This window comes from Sciurus carolinensis, unplaced genomic scaffold, assembly GCF_902686445.1.
Source record: "Sciurus carolinensis unplaced genomic scaffold, mSciCar1.2, whole genome shotgun sequence".
Taxonomy (NCBI): Eukaryota; Metazoa; Chordata; class Mammalia; order Rodentia; family Sciuridae; genus Sciurus; species Sciurus carolinensis.
In genome coordinates, this window is record NW_025920211.1 from 216,290 (window position 1) to 222,382 (window position 6,093).

The window sequence follows — 6,093 nt, forward strand, 5'->3', positions numbered from 1 at the left end:
AAAAAGTTCATAATACCATGAATAGTGTTGTTGGGAAGACGAAATGCTATTCATGAGCCCGGTTCACACTGAGAAAAAGAAAGACTCGTCCCCATCCAGGCCATTCTCCCCTTGGCTTCCTACACCACTCAGGTGTTTGCCTTTTCTCTGCTTCAGTCACACATGAGAGAAAGATCTATCATTTTGGCAAAGCATGATAGAAAATGTAAGAGTCACCTGATACCTGTTAGCTGGAAAACTGCCCCTGCCGGTCTCCCTCCCTGTGTCCCTCCTACACACCAAAGAAAATAAGAAGTTCTTGGATTGACCTTTGAAGACACACAGGGCTGACAATTCTCAGCCACCACAGTTTTAATATCTAACATATATTACAAACTTTACACCCTATTTTTCTTTATTATATATGCACATATTGATAACCAAAACCTCTAGAATACTCATCAGAAGAAAACAGATGCCCCCAGATTTTATAATATTTTATGATACAAAATAATAAAATGGTATCATTATAATAGACTATGACATACTAGTATATTAGAGATAATAGTATATTAGGAGAGGACCAAGATGGCAGACTAGAGGGTGATAGCATCTCCTGTCGCTCCAGAACTCAGGATTCAAGAAGAGGAAGTATTGAGAGACTCAGAACAACTCAGAGCCGCTGGGTGAGTATCTCCCACTGGGTGAAGCTTGGCCCGGGCGGCAGGCCTCGACAGTGGGCAGCTTCTCAGAGCAGGGCAGGGCAGCAAGAGAATTCCCCGAGCAGCCCTGCTCCCTCCAGCAGCAGGCCCAGTCCACAGCCAGCTTCTCAGAGCAGGCCTGCCCAGTGAGACGTTTTCCGCACACAGCCATCCACCATCCCTGGACCCAGCCATGAGACCCGGTCCACAAGCAGCTTCACGGACCAGGGCAGGGCAGCAAGAGACTCCCCCAAGCAGCCCTGCTCCCTCCAGCTGCAAGCCCAGTCCAAGGCCAGCTTCTCAGAGTAGGCCCACCCAATGAGAGGTTTTCCGAGCACAGCCAGTCCCCAGCCCTGGACCCAGCAGGAGGCTGGGGTAGTTTTCTTCGGAAGCACTGCATTATCAAGTTCCTCCAAGACTTCAGGCTACTGAAGGCTGGGAGGTGATATACTGGAAATCTACAGGGACATCAACAGCCACTAGAGGAAATCTGCAATATCTCAGAATCCAACTGATATCTGACCAATATGAGAAAATAAGAGAAGAAAATGTCCCAAACAAACCTATTGCTTTATCAATAAAACCCAATGACAACTTCAACTATACTACAAAGCAATAGTAAAACGGCATGGTATTGGCATCAAAATAGACAGGTACATCAATGGTACAGAATAGAGAACACAGACACAAACCCAAATAAATACAACTTTCTCATACTAGACAAAGGTGCCAAAAATATGCAATGGAGAAAAGATAGCCTCTTCAACAAATGGTGCTGGGAAAACTGGAAAACCATATGCAACAGAATGAAATTAAACCCCTATCTCTCACCCTGCACAAAAATCAACTCAGAATGGATTGAGGACCTTGAAATCAGACCAGAGGCCCTGCATCTTATAGAAGAAAAGGTAGGTCCAAATCTTCAACTTGTTGGCTTAGGATCAGACTTCCTTAACAGGACTCCCATAGCACATAAAATAAAAGCAAGAATCAATAACTGGGATAGATTCAAACTAAATAGCTTTCTCTCAGCAAAGGAAACTATCAGTAATGTGAAGAGAGAGTCTACAGAGTGGGAGAAAATCTTTGCCACTCATACTTCAGATAGAGCACTAATTTCCAGAATCTATAAAGAACTCAAAAAACTACACCAAGAATACAAATAGCCCAATCAACAAATGGCCTAAGGATATGAACAGACGTTTCACAGAAGATCTACAAGCAATCAAAAAACATGAAAAAATGTTCACCATCTTTAGTAATAAGAGAAATGCAATCAAAACCACCCTAAGATTCCATCTCACCCCAATTAGAATGGCTATCATCAAGAATACAAGCAACAATAGGTGTTGGAGAAGATGTGGGGAAAAAGATACACTCATACATTGCTGGTGGGGCTGCAAATTAGGGCAGAAAGATTAGTGCACACTGGAAAGCAGTGTGGACATTCCTTAGAAAACTTGGAATGGACACACCATTTGACCAAGCTATCCCACTCCTCGGCCTATACCCAAAGGTCTTAAAATCAGCATACTTCAGAGATTCAGCCACATCAATGTTCATAGCTGCTCAATTCACAATAGCCAGACTGTGGAACCAACCTAGATGTCCTTCAATTGATGAATGGATAAAGAAACTTTGGTATATATATACAATGGAACATTACTCAGTTATAAAGAATAATAAAATTATGGTATTTGCAGGTAAATGGATGAAATTGGAGAACATCATACTAAGTGAGATAAGCCAATCTCAAATATCCAAAGGACGAATGATCTCACTGATAAGTGGATGATGACACATAATGGGGGGTGGGAGGGGTGCAAGAATGGAGGAAGTAGGGACTGTATAGTGGGAAAAGAGGGGTGGGAAGGGTGGGGGGAAGGAAAAAATAACAGAATGAATCAAACATCATTACCCTATGTAAATGTATGATTACGCAAATGGTATGCTGTTACTCCATGTACAAACAGAAACAACACGTATCCCAATTGTTTACAATAAAAATAAATTAAAAACAACAACAACAACAACAAAAAACCCAATGACTGCATGGCAGAAGAAATGTTAGAAAGGGAGTTCGGAATGTATATAATTAAAATGATCAGAGAAGCAAACAAGGAGATGAAGGAGCAAATGCAGGCATTGAAGGATGAGATGAAAGAGCAAATGCAGGCATTAAATGATCGCACCAATCAACAGTTAAAAGAACATATATGGGAAGCAAAAGATCATTTAAATAAAGAGTTAAGAGATACTGAAAAAAACATACAGAATCCTTGAAATGAAGGAAACAATAAACCAAATTAAAAACTCCATAGAAAGCATAACCAATAGGATAGAACACCTGGAAGACAGCACCTCAGACTTTGAAGACAAAATATTTAATCTTGAAAACAAAGTTGACCAAACAGAGAAGATGGCAAGAAATCATGAACTGAATCTACAAGAATTATGGGATATTATGAAAAGGCCAAATTTAAGAATTATTGGGATTGAGGAAGGCACAGAGAAACAAACCAAAGGATAATAGTATATATGTATATGTAATGCGTATATGAATATATATATGCATTATATATAATACACTTAAGTAAAAATCTATATTATAGACAATAGCATATATATATATATATATATAATACTTAAAGGACAGTATTATAAAATGCCATTAAATTGTTATTTAATATTGTATTATTATATAGGAAATATATGCATATTAGTCTAATTATACTACAGCATCCTCTGGGATACACAGGAGCTTTTCACAATTGGGTGGCAGAAAATGTGGGCAAAAATGCAGAATCAATAGTGACAACAGATTTATGGGCAATCAGTTTTCAAGTAATGTGAAATTCTAAGTAAATTAAGAATTGCATGGTGGTGGTGGTGTGTGTGTGTGTGTGTGTGTGTTTGTGTTTGTAAATAAAGGCAAACAGAAGGGAGATAGACAGAAGACAGTAAATGCTGAAGGCTTCCAGGTGCTAAGGTCAATCCGCATGCTTCCTAAAATCCTCCGGGGTGGACTGCCAAGGTGAGAGCAGAGAATATTTTCTTTTTATCTTTCAATCACTGCCTTTGTAGGTATAAAATAAGAATATCGACTACAGGAGGGTGGTTATGGTTTCTGAGTCAAAATTTTACTTGTTGTTAGAATTCATTTCCCTATGGCTTGATCTTTGTGTCACTCTTCCCAGGTTTTCAGTCTTCCCCAGATGTGGTCAATGTCCTGCCTGGTCCCAGGAAGCCATGCTGGTTGGAATATTCTTAGAAGAAACCCAGACTGGCCATGGGTATGTCCTGCAGCAACAGCAGCAACCCCTCCTGATTTCTACCCTTGATAAGAAAGGGTAAACTTGACTTTTACTTTCCAACAGGATTGGGAATTAGTACAGTGTACTTTATGTCCTCAAAATCTCCATGGTTGTATCATAGAGACAGAGAGAGAAGTGTTCAAGTACACAAAAGCAACTTTAAAAATATGGACAACCTTGGGAATATAGAAAATGATTTGCCCAATCAAATGAGCAAGAGATGACCAGGGTGGAAAGAGCACAGTGCCCTTCCTTTCAGGGGTGGACACTGGGGAGTTCAGGTGATGGGAGTCAGAGGGATGATGGGAGCAGCAGTAGGAAGCAGGATCAAGACAGAAGGGTGTGTTCTGGAAGGAAATATGGAGGACTACATAGTTAAAGAAATAACTTGAAAGACACAAGAAATAAAAATGTGAATTAAAATATTAAAATCCACAGTAAAAAAACTTAGTTGTTGCTGAGGAGGAGCCGGTGCCATGGTTGGTCTGCTGGAGACCACTTTGGGCAACATCCTCATTGACTTGTACATGGAGGAGTAGCCATGTATGCTTGAGTTTCCTGAAGTTGTGCAAAATAAAATATTACAATTATTGTCTTACAATGTACAGAGAGATTTTATCATATAAACTGGTGATCCTACAGGGACTGACCAAGGAGGAGAGTCTATTTTTGGTCAACTGTATGGTGATCAAGCAAGTTTTTTTGAAGCAGAAGATGTGCCAAGAACTAAGCACCAGAATAAAGGCATTGTGTCCACAGTGAACAATGGCAGTGATCAGCACGAATCTCAGTTTCTTATTACTACAGGAGAAAATCTAGATTACCTTGACGGTGTTCATCCAGTGTTTGGTGAAGTGACAGAAGGCATGGGCATAGTTAAGATAATTAATGAGACTTGTGTTGACAACGATTTTGTACCATATCAAGATATCAGGATAAATCACACAGTTATTTTAAATGATCCATTTGATGACCCTCGTAATTTAGTAATTCCTGATTGATCACCAGAACCCACAAAGGAACAATTAAATAGTGGTCGAATAGGAGCAGACAAAGAAATTGATGATTTCAATGGAAGATCAACTGAAGAAGTTGAAGAAATAAAGGTAGAAAAAGAGGCCAAAGCTCAAGCTATTCTTTTAGAGATGGTGGGAGATCCTACCAATGAAGACATTAAACCTCCAGAAAATGTGCTGTTTGTATGTAAATTGAACCCAGTGACACAGATGAGGATCTGGAATAATATTCTCAAGATTTGCGCCAATAAGTAGTTGTGAAGTTATTCAGGATTGGAAGACAGGAGTGTCCCTCTGCTATGCCTTTATTGAATTTGAAAAGGAAGAAGATTGTGAGAATTTATTCTTCAAAATGGATAATGTACTTATCAATGACAGAAGAATACATGTGGATTTTAGCCAGTCTGTTGCAAAGGTTAAATGGAAAGGAAAAGGATATCTACAGGGAAATGGGGTTTGGTCACTATGAAGAAGAAGAAAGCTGTTGGGAGAAACAAAGGAGTGAAAAGAAAGACTGACCTCAGGACTGAAGTCGGAGCTGATCTCCAGAAAGGGATGGCCATTATGGTACCAGTCACAGATCCAAGTACCAAACAGATCCTTATGAAAGAGAAAGGATGAAAAAGAGGGACTGAACTAGAAGTCCAAAGAAATTCAAAGACAAAGAAAACTCTAAGCAGAGATGAAAGATGAAGAATCAGAAATGAGTGGCTGACATCTTTCTTGATAGATTAGAATACCAAGAAAGCAGATGTTCAGATGTGTGTCAAAGCAGTTAAAGACTGTGTGTTTATTTTCATTCTAGGATTATGGCCCTTTTAGATTAATACTGATGGCATGGGGCACCAAAAGATAAAGAGTTGAACATTTTCTGTGCATTCTTTTTTTACACTTAATTTTATTGTTACACAGAAATGACATAATTCATTTTTATCTCTCACGATTTTATCTTATTAAAAATTTAATCTTTCATATCATTAAAATACATGAACATGTATATATAAGGTATAAGGAATAATAAATATAAGTAGCTGTATACCCCTCATCCAGCATAAGAAATAGAATATTGCCTACATTTACCAT

The 6,093-nt window shown here is 39.0% G+C and overlaps 1 pseudogene; it reads left to right on the plus strand.

Annotated features, from left to right (window-relative positions):
- Window positions 1-4,470: 4,470 nt before the first annotated feature.
- Window positions 4,471-5,479, plus strand: LOC124975102 (peptidyl-prolyl cis-trans isomerase-like 4; annotated as a pseudogene).
- The last annotated feature ends 614 nt before the right edge of the window (window positions 5,480-6,093 follow it).